Here is a 14,744-nt window from a genome sequence, read left to right on the forward strand (position 1 = left end):
CACCCCACAGTGGTAATTAGGAGATGGAAACCAGTGGCGGGGTCTGGAGCAATGGCTGTAGCACTGGAGTTCAGAGCTGAGTCACTACAGCACGTGGGATCAACCTTGCACTGCCAGGGTTATTAGATCTGCCTGTCTGGGACTTAAATATGCCTCTCCTCCCCATCACTGAAATCCATATCGACCTGCAGCTTCCAAAGACTGAATTGCTGCCCGCAGGGTCATCGCCTTACACAGCCCGCTGCTTTCCCAAATAATAGGACCCCCTTAAAGCACACCTGAGTGCTCCAAATGTAGCTGGTGATCTGCCAAGCCCATCAGAGCTGAGCTAAACAGCTCTTCCTTAGGAGACCCTCCAGCTCTTGCATGCATCTCCCAGTCCAGCAGGCACAAGAGCCTCTTCCATCAGAGAAAATCAGATCAGCGATTCCCTCCCAGCACAAAAAGTGCCTGTTTTATGGCAAAAGCAACCCCCACCCCTTGATTAATAACAAGAAAGTGAGGCCCATGGAGTAGGAAGGGAGGAGGACACCGCTTAATTGACTCTGTGTTTTGAAACAGGGTCTTTAATGACTAGATTCAAATTAGTCAACATCCTCTTTTCATCTTAGGGAATTAAAATGAAACATGATTCTCTTTAGCAGCCGCCAGCTCGCCTGGCTCTGTCCTGCCAGAGGCCTTTGGAAACCCTGTCTCACATTAGTTCTCTCTCTCTTTTTCTTTCTCTTTTTTAAGTATAGATTTTTAACCCACCAGCCCAACAAATGCATGCACACATCCCACACTCCTGGGAGAGAAAACACAGCTGGCTGGGAAGGGGAGTGAAAAAAGACCCAAAGAGGGGGCTTTGGACTGTTTCTTTGCAATGCAATGATCCCTCTGTATCCCACCGCGCACAAAGGGATGAGCCAAACATGATTGCCCATCGAGGCTGCCTGAGGCTGAGGGGGGAACTGTGAGTGGAAATACAAAGGCGCCAGGCAACAGTACCAGTGGGCATCGCTCCATGTGTCCTGTGGCAACATTTGGCAGCAAAGGTGCAGTGGCACTCACTGCCGTGAGTCAGGACTCGGCATCAGTCTGGGAATCAGACCCTGGTCCTTGGCACTATGTGAACCCGCTCTGGGTCCCTGTGCCCAGGGGCAGATCCAGAACGGGCGCACTTGTGAACTTGCACCCCACTTGGATTTCTGCTCCACGCAAAGTTCAACATCAACTGCCTAGCAGCAGCAGCAGCAGCATTTCTATTCAGGCAGAGGCAGGAGACTCAGCCCCCTTGATGGGCGATCATCATAACAGCCCTCTCTCCTTTCTAACAGTCTTGATATTCCACTAATCAAGCTAGCCTTTCTTTGGCAAGTCCACTGTCTGTGAGCTGCTCCTAGTCACGTAGCTCCTATTTAACAGTGTTGCGGGCTGGAGCTAAAAACCTTAACTCAGGTGTGGAAATAATGTTCAGCAAAGCACGGGATACCCTGCCAAGGTGCTCAAGAAGTCTAGACTCTGAATCCAGAAAAGAGATGGGCGTTTAACTCTACTGACCACCAGACTAATGAAACAGTTTTGGATTATGGTTTGCCTACGCTTGCTGTGTCTTTTATACAAGAGCAAATAAAGTCATATTTGGTTTTCCTTCAGTGTTGAATGGAACAATACAACCCTAAGCCCCTATTAGTGCAGCGTCTTGTTGTTCTGAGGTGCTCGGGGGTGCCCCCAACCAGCCTCCTGCCTGCTGTCGCTCTTGGTGTCCAGGTGCTTGGGTCGGGGGCTCTCCGTTACCTGCCTCCTGGAGCTCGGGTGTGATGCAGAGAGAGCAACTCAAATTCGTGTTTGGTGGGGAAAGCTTGGGTAGATTTGTGGTCTCTTGGGATGGTAGCCCGAATCAGCAAAACTGCCCAAAGGTGCACGACGCATTATGTGCGCGGACACCCCCTAAGTGGCTACGAAAGGGCAGCTCTCACAATGCCGGTTTGTATAGCCAAGATGCCCGCACTCTGTGCCAACTCTTCTCTCTCTCTCTCTGTCGAGATGTCCCTTTTTATTTGTCTCTTTGCCAAATCCAGACACCTCCAGCTTATTCCCTGCCAACTGTAGCTCCTGCTTCCAAGTATGGGCATCTAAAGCTCATTCCTTGCTGAGTCTGGGCTTTTCTAGCTCACTCCCCTATTGAACTTCAGTATCCTCTTACCCAGGCTCAGTACAGCCCCCTTCTTCTTGCCTCTGCTTTAGCAAGTCCTAACTTTTGACTCCCTGCCTCGTTCAGCTGTCGTTGCTTAATTTTATTGTGCATTTTTGCTCATGACATCTTTTATCCGATCATCCAGTGGTCGGCGAAGCCTGTAACCCCTAAAGCCGGGGTGGGCAAAATGCGGCCCAGGGGCCGGATGCGGCCTGCCAGGTCGGTGCCTACGAATTTTAGAAGATTAATATTTACCTGCCCCTGGCTGCCCTCGATGGCGCGCCGAAACCCAGGCAGCGGCCCTCCGCCCAAAATAATCGCCGGCCCCTGCCCAAGGCCCTTTGCAGCGCCCTCGCTTCACCGTGGTAAGCCTCACTTCTTTTTAACGCCTCACTTCTTTTTAACCGGGGAAAACGACCGGTTGCGGCCCAAGGGGCCACGCGCCACAGCAGCCGCACCTCCCGTTTTTCAAAGCCGGCGCCTCAGTTTCCCCGTCCCTCGGCCAGCTCCGCCCGGCCCCCCGAGACGAGAGGACGCCGCGGGGCTCGTGCTCCAGGCCCACGCAGGCCACAGGGCCGCTGTGCCATCGACGCGAATTCGCTAAATGGTCGGGGGGGTTGGCGAAGGGAGGCCTCCACGCCACTGGGGGTCGCCCCCGGCCCCGCTGGGGCCCCCCGGGCACCCGCGCCTCGCAGGGGCGGGCGCGGGACTCGCACAGGCCGGCCGCGCGCTCGCGTGGGCGCTTTAAACCGGGCGGGCGCGGCTGCGGCTGCGTGCGCGCGCGGCGGGCCCCCGCCACGTGGGGCCGGCGGAGCCATGGCGCGGGCGCGGCGGGGGCCCCACGCGGAGGTGAGCGCGGCGCGGCGGGTCCGGCCCCCTCCCCCTCCCCCCGCCGCCGGGCGCTGCCCCCCCCCCCCCCGCCCCGGCCGCTTGCACGGAGGAGCCGGGTGAGTTGTGTGTGCCCGGCGCTATCCCCACTTCTTTTTTCCGCCCTCTCCCCTTCAAAAACGCCGGCCGTGCTGCGGGGGTGAGTTGCGGCTGCTTGCTTAAATGCCCCGGGTGCGGGTGCGGGTGCGGTGCCCAGCGCGGCCGGTTGCACTGTTGCTGCAGCTTCTCGGGTGCATGCTCTTTTTCCAAAAGAAGGCTTTCAAACGGGAAAAAAAACCAGCCTGGTTTAACTCGGGTCTATTTTAAAAGTGAATTCAGTTCAGCCGGGAAGGGGGTGGGGGGGAGGCAGCCGCCCAAATGAGGGCACCTGCGCTGGAAGCCGTCCCAGCCTCGCTCGGCTTCCCTGTGCAACCGTGGGGCACAACTGCTGGACGAGATACGCCCCGAGGGGGGCCGGGGGGAGCGCGGAGGGGATGAAACGGCCACGGGAAAGTGCAGCTGGGTTGCGGAGAAAAATGCAGCGCTGCCGGCCGCGTGAGCGCGGGGTGGCCGTGGACCGCGCCGCGCTCCCACGGGTACCGGGGCTGAAGCTCGGCGGCTGCTGAAAGCACAAGCCCTCATCCCCCGGGTGAGAAACCTCTGTGCCGCGGTCCAGCCGGCAGGTATAGATCCAGGGGCTTGCCGCTAGAGGGAGACGTGGCCACGTGCACGGCCCCAGGCAGTAGCACCCACTGGGGAGAGGGCTCCTAACTCCCGTGGGTAGCACAGACGTGCAGGCGAGCGCTCGAGGGCTTTGTGTGCGTGCACCACGCGACGTTGCGCGGCGGAGGGCTGTGGCTCGAGGATGCCGCAGAGTCCTTTGAAACTTGTGAGCTGAGAAAACGGCCTCGGAGGCTCGTGCGGTGCGCAGCCCCAGCCCCAGCCCGCACGTCGGGCTGGCGGGGGTCTCTGCCCAGGCCTGAAATGGCGAGGGGGGCGACAGGCCTGGGTGGTGAGGCGCGGAGGGAGGAACCGGAGCCCGAGTTCCCTCTCATCCAGGCCTCCTGCAAGGAAAAGGGGATGGTGGAGGGCCTGCTGCAATAGCAGGGGGAGGTTTTCCCTGCCGTGTGGCTGCGGGGCTGGTGCTGAGCGGACTCCAATGCAGCGCAGCCTTCCCCCTGCTGTGGGTTGCTGAGTCTAAGCCAAGCCCTCGAGCAGTCAGCTGTGCCCCAGACTGGCTCTGGGGAGAGGGCTCAGTTGTTAACAGGCCGGGATGGCTCAACTGGGGACAATCCTGCTGCGACTAGCTGACCTCTGGAGGTCCCGTCCAGCCCTGCTTTCCTATGACGCTCGTATAATCGCCCCGCGCAGCCAGGCTCTTTCCCGGGCTACCAGGTCCCCGGGAAGCGAGACAGATCTAACAAGTCCTGGCCCCAGAGGAGGAGCTGGCAGAGTCCAGGTCTCCATCTGGGGGGCAGTACACTGGTGTTAGGTGAACCTGGCTGGGTTTTTTAGGTGCCCCCCGCACAGGGTCTATGCTGAGCACTTGGCCCCTGCTTTGGGGAATGTGCTCCATAGGTTGCCACGCAGGGCTGGGGCCCGTAGGAGGGGAGGAGGAAGCTGAGGGCTCGGGGGGGAAGTGCTAGACGTCCAGTTGGCCCCCACCTGCGATCCTCTTTGCTAGTGAGCATCAGAGCCGGGTGCAAGAGGGGGGCCCTGGGGACACCTGCACAGTAGAGGGGACGTGAAAGAGCCTTTTGAAGGAGTGGCCCGGCGTGGTGTGCCTGGATGACATCGCCCTTGGCTCTTCTCCACTGCTAAGACGCTGACGGTAATCTTCTCCCGTCTGCGCGTGCTGTCAGCTCTGTGGGGCAGGGACTGGCACTGCAGTGCCCGCCACCCTGCAGCTTTGGTCTGTGTGCTGATCTCCTGCGGCTGCTACAGCGGCAAGAAGGACACTGCTGCTACCTGGAAGAGTTTAGTGAGGGACGGGAAAGGGTGGTGCAAAGAGCTTGTTACCGCGGTCTGGATGACCCTACAACGTGCGCGTTGGGGAGTGGGGCGTGTGGGGAAAACTGCTTTGCAGCTGCATCAGCACGACCCTACGACTGGATGCAGCTCCAGGGTTTTGCCGGCTTTGTTTCTGTCGCTCAAGGAGGCGACTCAGGGGAGGCCGCAGAAACCCCTTTCTGCTCCCATACGTCCCTCTCCTCCGTTAGGAAGCACTGCTCTACCGGCACGGCTGTTGCAGGGCCAGAGTCCCTTCCACTTTGTGCATGAACTCGGGTGCCCAAGTCCAACGCTGTTCCACCGTGTGCAAAGACTGGGCAAGCGCCTGGCTGGGGGTCATCTGACCCCAGCGCTCTTTCCCCCCAAGGAAGGGGGTCGCACTTGCTGATCTACTGAGGCCCCTTCTGACCCTAAAAATCTATGAAAATCCCTGCAAAAGTTAATGTGGGTGGGTCTTCCACTTCTTCGTGCTTTTTGTGACTCGATCATCAGGGTTAGATGATGGCGTGTTACAGAAGGAGATGCATTAATGGGTGTTTTGTTAGCACCTTGAACAGGGTGGAATGGATTGGGTATCTAAGAGGACGTAAGTGGAATAGGATCCGATCACAAGTGCTTTATTTCTTTGGAGCTTTCTGTTGGTTTGGGCTGGAGGTCATCTTGCTGCCTTGGTTTGATTCAGCTTTGAGGAGAAGAATGAGGTGCGCTGGCCCTCGGGACAGAGGAAGGGACTGGCCCTGCGCCTGGCAGTGCATATCTGCGGGATCCTTGGCGCTGACGCTCCTGCTGCAGCTGCCAGCCTAGGGAAGGGGTTACGTGCACTGTGTGGTTCAGTGGATGCACAACCCACGTAGGCATTGGCAAGATTCATGGAGTGAAATCACTGGGCTGAATGCTTTGATTAAGAAGTCGCCACAAATAATTCCTCGGGGCTGGAAAGAGTTGATAGGTTTCAGCAGCCTTCTTTTGCAGTCACCGCTGCTTGGCTGTCTTGAAATTCATGAGGATAAGTGTGGGTTTTTATAGGTTAATGGTCCCGGGATGCACAGGCACCCTTGTAGAGGGGGCTAAACAGTGAGGGGTGCCCTTGGCACAGACCCAAGCATGCTTGGGCTTTGTTAATGCGGATGCAGGGAGGGGGGCGTTACAAAAGCTGGCCCTGTGGGGTAGGCTGCTATTACGATCCAGACTCTTAGAGGTGGGAGGAAGGAAACTGAGGCACGAGAGGATATGTCATGTTCACAAGGACCACGACAGAGCTGGGAGTAGAAACCAGGAAAAATCTCAGGCTTTAACCACTAGGCTGCCTGCTTCCCTTTTCCCCCCTCGACCTGCTGCATTCTGGTTTTTCATGATCTCCTTTTACAGAAGGAGAGGAATGGAAATAGCAGACATGGCAATATCCTAGAGACGGTGATGGGATGATTAGAGATGAGAGGCAGAGGCTTGCGGGCGGGGAGGAAGCCCCTGCAGAAGACGGCCTGGAGAGTTCATGTACATGGCCAAGAGTTTATTGGTCTGAGCGTGCTGCCATAGGGGTATGCAGGTGTCACTAATGCACTAGACTGCTCAGTCTAGGCAGGAAAGGAGTGAGAGATGTAGGGGAATGGTGCAGATGAGGCAGATAGTGACCCCTATTTCCCCTGTGCCCTGTAATGCAGGGCTGGCCACCCTCCAGCACGTGTGCCACAAGTGGCATGCGGCAGATCAGGGATGGGGTCGGTGGGACAGTGGCACGTGAGACGGAGCAGAGCAGCAGCTTGGGCAGGGGAGGGGGCCCCGAGTGACACTCGGCGAGGCGGATTTGTGGCACTTGCCGAAAAGGTTGGCCCCCCGCTGCTGTCACGCGTGAAGGTGGCGCTTAGTGAAACGACACGGGAGCAGTTGTCAAACAGATGCTCTTCTTGCAATGGATCATCTAGCTGCAGAATTTGCTGCTGTATCAATTGCCGTCACGGCAGATAACACCGAGATTCAAAAAAGCAGCATCGCTGGAACGTTTATAGGTTAATTGCCCAGGAGAAACTTTCAAAGGCTGGAGGACTTGGCTTCCGGGCATAAGCTGATCTCCAGCGGGGCAGGAAGAAACCTCCTGGCTGATCATGGCTGTCACTACTATGTGTGAGCAACTAGAGTCAGGAACACCGCGGCATAGTGAGTATTGTGAGGAATGGGCATTGCTGTGGACCCTCACTAAACCGTCTTTGCGAAAGGAGTCCCGATTTTTCCAAAACGTGTGGCTTGGTGGCAGTTGTGAAGATGCGCCTTTTCGGGGGAGAGTCTGGCGTTTTCACGTGCTGGAGAGCAGCAGCTAGGCCGGCGGGGGCATCGGCGTGCTCCAGCTGGGAGAGCCCTTCCCGAGTAAACCAGCGGAGCCATTTGTGCCTCGCCCGGCTCCGATTTCAGCTGGGAGAGAAATAAAACAGCAGGAAAGCTGAAACCCAAGAAAAGGTGCGCCCATTTCATACAACTGTCTCCTTTCATTAAAATCAAAGGTGGGGGGAGGCTAAGAAGAGCAAGGCAGAACAGAGAGCAGCCCGGAGGAGGAAAGCTCTCCCCTTCCCCGTGACACCAACTCGCCTTCGAGGCTGAGGTGTCAGCTCTTGTTGTCAGCCACAAATGAGGTCTGCTGGCCTCTCGCTAACCTCTGGTTTGACACACTATTTTCCTTGTGCTTGTGACTTATTGGGCCCATTTTGAGAGTGCGAAGCCCATGCCTCGGCGGAGCCGGGTGGCTGTTAACCTTGCAGCGCTGCGGTCCGAAGGGCGCTGGGATGCAGAGCTCCTGGGTTCCCTTTCCCTAGCTTGCTACGCGGACTTGGGCCAGTTTAATTAACCTCTGTGCCTCAGTTGCCTCGGTGTAAAACGAGGGCGGTGATACCGGATAAAGTAGATGCTGGAACTGCCAAGCAACCGCCTCCTGCCTGTTGTATTCGCGCAGCTCCAGGAGCCCCTGCTCCGAAGGGCTTGCAAAACTGGCACCCGCTCCGGGCCGCGCTTTGCCCTCCGTCGAGCAGGACTTCGTGAACCTAAACTCCCAGCAATTATGAGCTGTAATGGAAAGGGATGTGTGGTGCAAAACCTGCTCTGATGACTAAAATGCAGGCGCGGGAGGGTCAAATCGATACAAGCAATGTAAGAGATGTCTTTTTAAAGGTGGTAAATTAACCACCTGATTAAAGAGCTGCCAGTTTGACAGCCTGGTGATTTGATCTGGTTTAATTTTAATCTAATTGATTTGGTTTCTGTGGTGCCCGTTAAAACCCGAGGGCACAGGGGGAGGCAAGGACCTGCCTCCTGCCGGTGGTGTGGATAGCTGGATTTTAGATCCAAAGAGTCCACAGGCAGCGGGTGCTGGTGCTCCACGGAGGGCCTGTCTCTGTGTCGGTGCACATGTGTTACTAGCACTCATGATTTTATCCCAAATCTCACAGCATCCAATGCCTTCAGTCCCCAGCTACTGGATTTGTTCGATTCAGTGTGAATCTTTGGTTTCATTTCAACATGTTTCTTGTCCTCCTAGTTGTGCAAAGTATGGAAAATGTGGAGTGGATGAGACCTGAACAGCTGAAAGCCCAGGGAACAAAGTAAAGGAATTTTAAAACTTCAGGATTTGAAGTCAGTCCTGCTGCTTGAGGAGGGGAGGAGATGGGCAGAGTCATTTTATTTTTATTGTTTAGGATTACAGTGCTGAATAAGTCAAGGTCAGTGGACCAAATCCTCCGCAGCATCCGATGAAACAAGCTCAAGTTCACAAAAGCTTCTGCATTTTCTCCATATCTCTTATTTTATTTCATCTACATTACCCTTCAGACTAACACAGCTAACTGCTGCTCTTGCCTCCCCCTCTTCCTTCTTCCGTGCATGCTGGTGCAGCCCAGCTGGCTTTTGTCACCGAAGCAGAATTTGTCCTGAAAATCTGGGAGCAAAATGAAGTGAAAGGCATTTGCTGTGTTGCAGCTTCAGGAATTTCTCTCTGTTTGGGCTTTCCCGTGCACCTTACAGCATCAGAAAGCAATACACTACCCACAATTTCTATCCAAGGACATGAGACCTGGGTGCTCAGCGCCTCTCAGGAGATGCTCAGGACCCGAGATAACTGGAGCCCACATCGCACCAAGAGGGGTGATGTTATACCAGGAACAGGGTGGCACTTGTCTAGCAAAGCACTTGCACCAGTCTTGGTTATGGAAGTGCTGAAATTATGATGGGCAGTCTTCAAGCCTTCTCAGAAATATCTGCTTTTACTAGCTATGTAAATCTTGCATCATCTGTTGCTCCAGGGCCTTATAATTAATGTCTGCAATTTCCCCTCCAACTAAAGATACAGGTCTGAATTTGAAGGGTTTAATTATGGAAGCTGATTGCACAGGACAAGGGCATCTGGATGTGTGTTTTAGTGCTTGGTTTTGAAGACTTCAAATGGATCCTGTTGCAATTGATGTCACCTTTTTTTTTTCCCACCCCCAATCTGTTCATTTGCCTGTACATTGCCCCGGTGCTCCCCAGTCGGTGGTTAAGCGGTGCTGGCACATCCTCCAAGACAGTTTAGCTGCTCAGAGAAGTGTACTCATCTTCTATTGAGGGAGGCTTTTGTTTGAACCAGGCAGGCACCAGATAAAATCAAGAGACCCCGGTGATGAGTCTGGAATAATGCAACAAAGCCGATCTGTTTCCCCACTGCCTTTCTCAGTCTGTATTTGTTTTGTTTTGTTTTTAATATCCTGCCCACTGCTAGGATTTGAGTGTTACTGTAATTTTTGCTCACTTAAAACTTGCACTTTTCTCGGTTCCTCCCCTCCCACCCCCAGCAGGGGTAGTGGTTGTGCGTGCAGATATTATAGGCAGCTCGGCCAGCACCTTGTTAGAGCGGTGAGGACACAAATTGCCCGATGACTTTTCATTATAATTCCGTTTTTTCAACTGCTTCTCATTTTTGCCAAATTATAAGCAGTCAGGCTGAAATTTTCCATGCTGGGTGACTGTTCCAGCCGCAGTATTTTTGGAAAGTTTCACAAAAAAATGCCTCGGCTGTTTCCACAGTTGAGATTTGGTGACAAATATGGCTTTTCCTGCATTAAAATATATATTTTAATGCAGGAAAAGCCACATTTGTGAAATATATATAAATATAATAATAATCCAAATGTTTCACTAGGGAAACTGTACTGCTGCCACACTTTGAATTGGAGCCTCAAAGATTGCAGCGGAGTTAATGTGCCTTTTGCCACCCCTATATAAAAAAAAAAAAAAAAAAAAATTCACCCAAATTTGGCTGAGTAATGACTCTCCTCCTCCCAAAAAAAACCTTTGCCCTCTTACCTCGGTCTCGGTTATTCCATCTTTAAATTGGAGGTGACAACCCCATTCAGTGTCTTAAGCATATTGTGAAAATACATTCATTAAAGTTAGTGAAGCATTTGGGTTGCTATGGCAAGAGAAACACCCAGAATTAAACATGACATGGGGCTGCCCACCATAGAGGGAGGGTAGAAATATTAAACAGCTATTGGCTTACTGAATAAGGCAAGGGGAAAAAATAATATGCAATGATGTAACCGAATGCGTGCTGTATCATCATGCATTCACTCTGCGGTGGCTGCACGGATTATCTTAATTCTCAAGTTCCCAATTTTTGAGTGTTTGGCTATGCAATTTTAACACTGTTGTAATGGAGGTTTGTGATGCAATTATATACCGGTATGTGGCGTGTATGTAACCAAATAGTTAAATGACAGTAAATCTGGAAAAGCTAAATCGAAGGAACAACTTTTTTTTTTCTTGTAGGGGCTTAAGTAGCAACCTTCCCATCTTTTATAGGTAAGATGTATGCCCTGGCCTAGTAGCCCAGCAAGGGTTGACTTTGAGTATCTGAAATGAACCCTTTAACCGTAGCAGTCCTGCCCTCCCTCATCAGGGAGGGTCACTGATTCAGACAAACCCAATGGTGGTCTGGAATGAAAGGGCTCAGGAGAGCAGGGGCAAGGGCTGGGGGTGCTACCCAGCCAGGGCAGTGAATGGGGCCCAGAGCCAGTGTGGGGAGCAGTATGGAGCTGCAGGGGAGGGGGTGGAGGTGGGGGGTGGCTCTCCACTGCTGCATGCACTACCCGGGGAGGCATGGGGGAGCCCCCCAGATGTGCACGGCACAGATGTGGGCTGCCCTTTGTGGACTTGGGCCTCTCTGCCTCACTGCCTTTCCCTTAGGGCCCCACACAGGCCACGTGCCCCCTGCCCGTCTGGCAGCAGTGGGGGCAGTGAGTTGTGTCTCCTGCCGTCAGGTGGGCAGGGGGCACACAGCCAGCACGGGGCCCCAGGGGCAAAGGCAGCAGGGCAGAGGGCCCCAAGCCTGCTGCAAGCAGCCTGCATCCTCCCTCAGCCTGCTTGGTTCTGCTTAAAAGCTTCCCCACACTTAAAAATAGAGGTAGCAGCGCTTGAACTAAAGCTCATTCAATGAACTTTAGTTCAAGCACTCCCACCGCCATTTTTTAAGCACTGGGATGCTGATTCCCTGGACAAACCGGCTACAGCTGTCCCACTCCCCACCCCGGCCCTGGGTCTCATTCACCATCCTGGATGGGCAGTGCCCCCAGCCCCTGCCCGGCTCCCTCCCTCACCATGGGGGGCCTTGATCTGTCCCCCTGTCCCCTTCACCTCCACACACTTACCTGGAGGGAGCTGCCCTCCCAGCTGCCCGGCTCTGTTCCTGTAAATCAGTTATCGGATCAGTAGCAGCCGATATGTCTGGTTAATAATTGGCTAACGGTATCAGCAAAGAAAATCTGTATTGGTCCCTACTCCCTATTGCACAGGGACTTGTGAGTTTTAGTGAATGAATCATTGCAAAGCTCTTCAGTCCTGACTTTCATCTACGTATCTCGAAGTGCAGCGTATTGTTGAGAACAAAATGGCAGATGGGCGAGGTGCAAAGACATCGTATGGTGATGAAGGCTTTGGATTGGTAGTGCCAGAGGGATGGTGAAATGCAGAGGCAAGAGAGAAATGCTTGAAACTGGGGCTTGAGAAGAGATCAAGGGAAGCAATAAACTTACAGCAGCTCTGGGAAAAGAGGACAAAACCGGCTCTGGCTGGCTGTGTTAAGAACATTGATTTGACTTCTTGAGTTTTATCGGAGGTTATTTTTAAAGCGTTTTATATACAGTTTACCTTTGTGGACCAAAGAAGTGCTTCATAATTGCAAGTCTACCCAGAATATCGACACAGTCATTGATGCCAGCTGGCTGGGTCTGCACTTACAGCAAAACCCTGCGTGTGTCTGGTATAACATATATCGGTGTGATGTTACCCACTCCTGGCAGTCCAACAGACCGTTGAAGAGACTTACTACTACCTCTGGAGTTGATCACCCCTAGCTAAGCTGGCAGAAGCTCATGTGCTCTTTGGGAGTGGAAGGCCTGGGATTCTGGTCCTGCTTTATTGCGTTTTTGATCTGTTTGGTAATTGCCTGCCTTGGCAGCCTGTGCATTTGTTTGTGTGTGGCAAAGTCCCTGAGAAAATTGTCTTCCATCTCCTGAGCTGCTTAAGGAAACGGGGATCTGACGAAGCCGAACCTCCTGAAGCATTGCATCAGGTCTCCGTTCTTAGCTGTTGGCAATGACTGTTTAATTGTCTCAGCATCCTAAATGCAAGGTTGCTCTGGGTAATGGAGCAGGGGCTGTATGCACCATGCCTAAGTGTGTCAACCCCTGAACGCACAGCCTGTACCGGCTTTGGGGTCCTCATGCGGGATCCAAGGCAGAATGGGAGAATGGAGCTCCAGAGACCTTGAGCTTCATCCATGGAAGCGGTTCGTGTGGTTTACATGCCTGGTGTGCAAAAGTTTACAATACAGTGTCTTGTGCGAGGAGATCAAAGAGCTTTACAGATGCTGGCAAATCCTCAGGCAGATATTATAATACCTCTCGTTTTTAAGGCTGGAGAAATTTAGGTAGACGGCTTGTTTTGTTGCATTTAGGTAAACGCTGGAGCAACTGGGAATCAAACCCAGGAATCCTTGTGCCATATATGCTGCTGCATTTGCTTACCTGGGATTGTGCTGCCTTCAGATAGGATGGCAGCACACATGGGGGTACCTCCACGAGCTTTCAGCTACCTGGTTTTGGTCCAGGTTGCACTGATGTCTCCGTGGCCCCAAGTCACCGCTCTGAATACCCTGCTGCTCCTGCACCCCTAAAAGTTCCCTGCTCCTCGAACCAGAGCTCCCTCCACTGCAGCTAGCTCAGGTACACCCATCCACACAGCCCTTGCACCTCCCGCTGCTGAGCCAACGCGGGTTGTGCCGTTTCCTCTGCCACTGCTTAGCTTTCCAGGCTGAACAGATCGGGGTCAAATTGTCTGTGTCTGCGTTGATGCAAAGTTGGAGCAAATCCATTAACATTAATGTCTCTGCTCCAGATTTGCACTAACGCTGCTGGAAAAGGAGCCTGACCCAAAACCGGGCTGAGAGAGTCATTGCTGTGTACCGGGAAGGGTTGGGGTTTAGCATCACTCCTACCCATGCTACAGATCCCGGCTGGAGAGTGTGGATGGACGACAGGTAGATACACCGTACCTGGACTGCTGTTCGCTTGCTCGTACCGCACCAGACCAGCTAGTGCAAGAGGGCCAGTTCCAGTTCCTCCGAGCTGGCGCTGGTGCTCCTCTAAGACTGGCAGTTTGGAGGTGAGAGATTTCTCTGTTAATCTAGCCGGTACTTTTCCATGCAGCTAAATAACAATAAGCCCCCATTCCCTTGTGCGGCTAGCCTGCTCCTCGCCTCCGCTGGCTCCCTGCTGCCTGCTCAGACGCAGACCGGTACAATTTCCATATCTGAGGCTGTTTCTCAAGTTCAGCCAGGCCGGCCTCCCTAATTAGACATCTCCACCGCACTCCCTGAAAGAGCTCGTTGCAAGAGCTCTGCCGTTTGATTCAAAGAGTCCCTCACTGCGTTCAAAAGGGGCCATTAGTCTGCAGGAGCATCCAGGGGGCAGCCGTCCCCGTTCGTTCTTCCCAGGCCTTTCTCTGCCCAAGTTCTTCCTTTATTATTTTTCGTGCCTCTGAATTTTTCATGACAGTTGCAGTCTGCAGCAAGCGCCTCTCATCTGCCGCGCAGGCCGAGAGCTCCCCAGCTGTGACTTGCCAGCCGAGAGTCTGGCGCCTGTCACTCCGAGCACTCATCAGCAAATGATTTCGGGCAGCCGCCCACCCCCTCCCAGCGCTCCCCTCCTCCTCACCTTCACTCTAGCTGCCCCGCGTCGGAGCCGTGCACGCTGCGCTGATCTCGGCCCTTCCCAGGGAGAGAAGTCTCCCTCGGCTCTCTTCGGGCCGTGGCTGCTGCGTGCTGTGCCCTGCAGACGTGGGGCCCTGGGATGTTTCTAGTATTGTCGGAAAATAAGAGCGCAATCAGTGTACTGCAGGGTAGACGCCACTTTTGTCCTCCGATGAATGGTGTTGGAGCTCTTGAGCTGTGTGCGCGTCACAGGCCTTCTTCAGCTGTTGCATAGGACTGGGCCCTCTCGGCCTGTCCCCTGCTGTCACGTAGCCCCTTTCATGGGGTCTGATGACCATCCTCCTTTGCCTCTTGTGCTCAGAGCCCTGCAGGAGGATTGGCATTCGGTCGCTGCATGGCCGGTCGGTTTTGAGTGCGGTGGAGGGGTGACTGCAGCCCAGGGGACTCGTGGAAGTCATTGCT

At 54.0% G+C, this 14,744-nt stretch overlaps 1 protein-coding gene across 8 annotated transcripts in view; it reads left to right on the top strand.

Moving 5' to 3' along the window:
• The first annotated feature begins 2,871 nt into the window (after nt 1-2,871).
• The window catches only part of LINGO3 (leucine rich repeat and Ig domain containing 3), a 103,516-nt gene continuing 91,643 nt past the window's right edge, over nt 2,872-14,744 (top strand). For 4 of the 8 annotated variants that reach the window (XR_016439120.1, XR_016439119.1, XR_016439118.1 and 1 more), the window contains exon 1: nt 2,884-3,028. The gene's annotated coding sequence lies outside the window, so the exon portion shown is untranslated. Of the gene's footprint in view, nt 3,207-14,744 lie in introns of all 8 variants that reach the window. The other 4 variants (XM_090027002.1, XM_090026999.1, XM_090027000.1 and 1 more) reach the window with 4 other exon arrangements.

Source organism: Crocodylus siamensis, chromosome 14, assembly GCF_052110815.1.
Source record: "Crocodylus siamensis isolate JL-2025a chromosome 14, ASM5211081v1, whole genome shotgun sequence".
NCBI lineage: Eukaryota > Metazoa > Chordata > Crocodylia > Crocodylidae > Crocodylus > Crocodylus siamensis.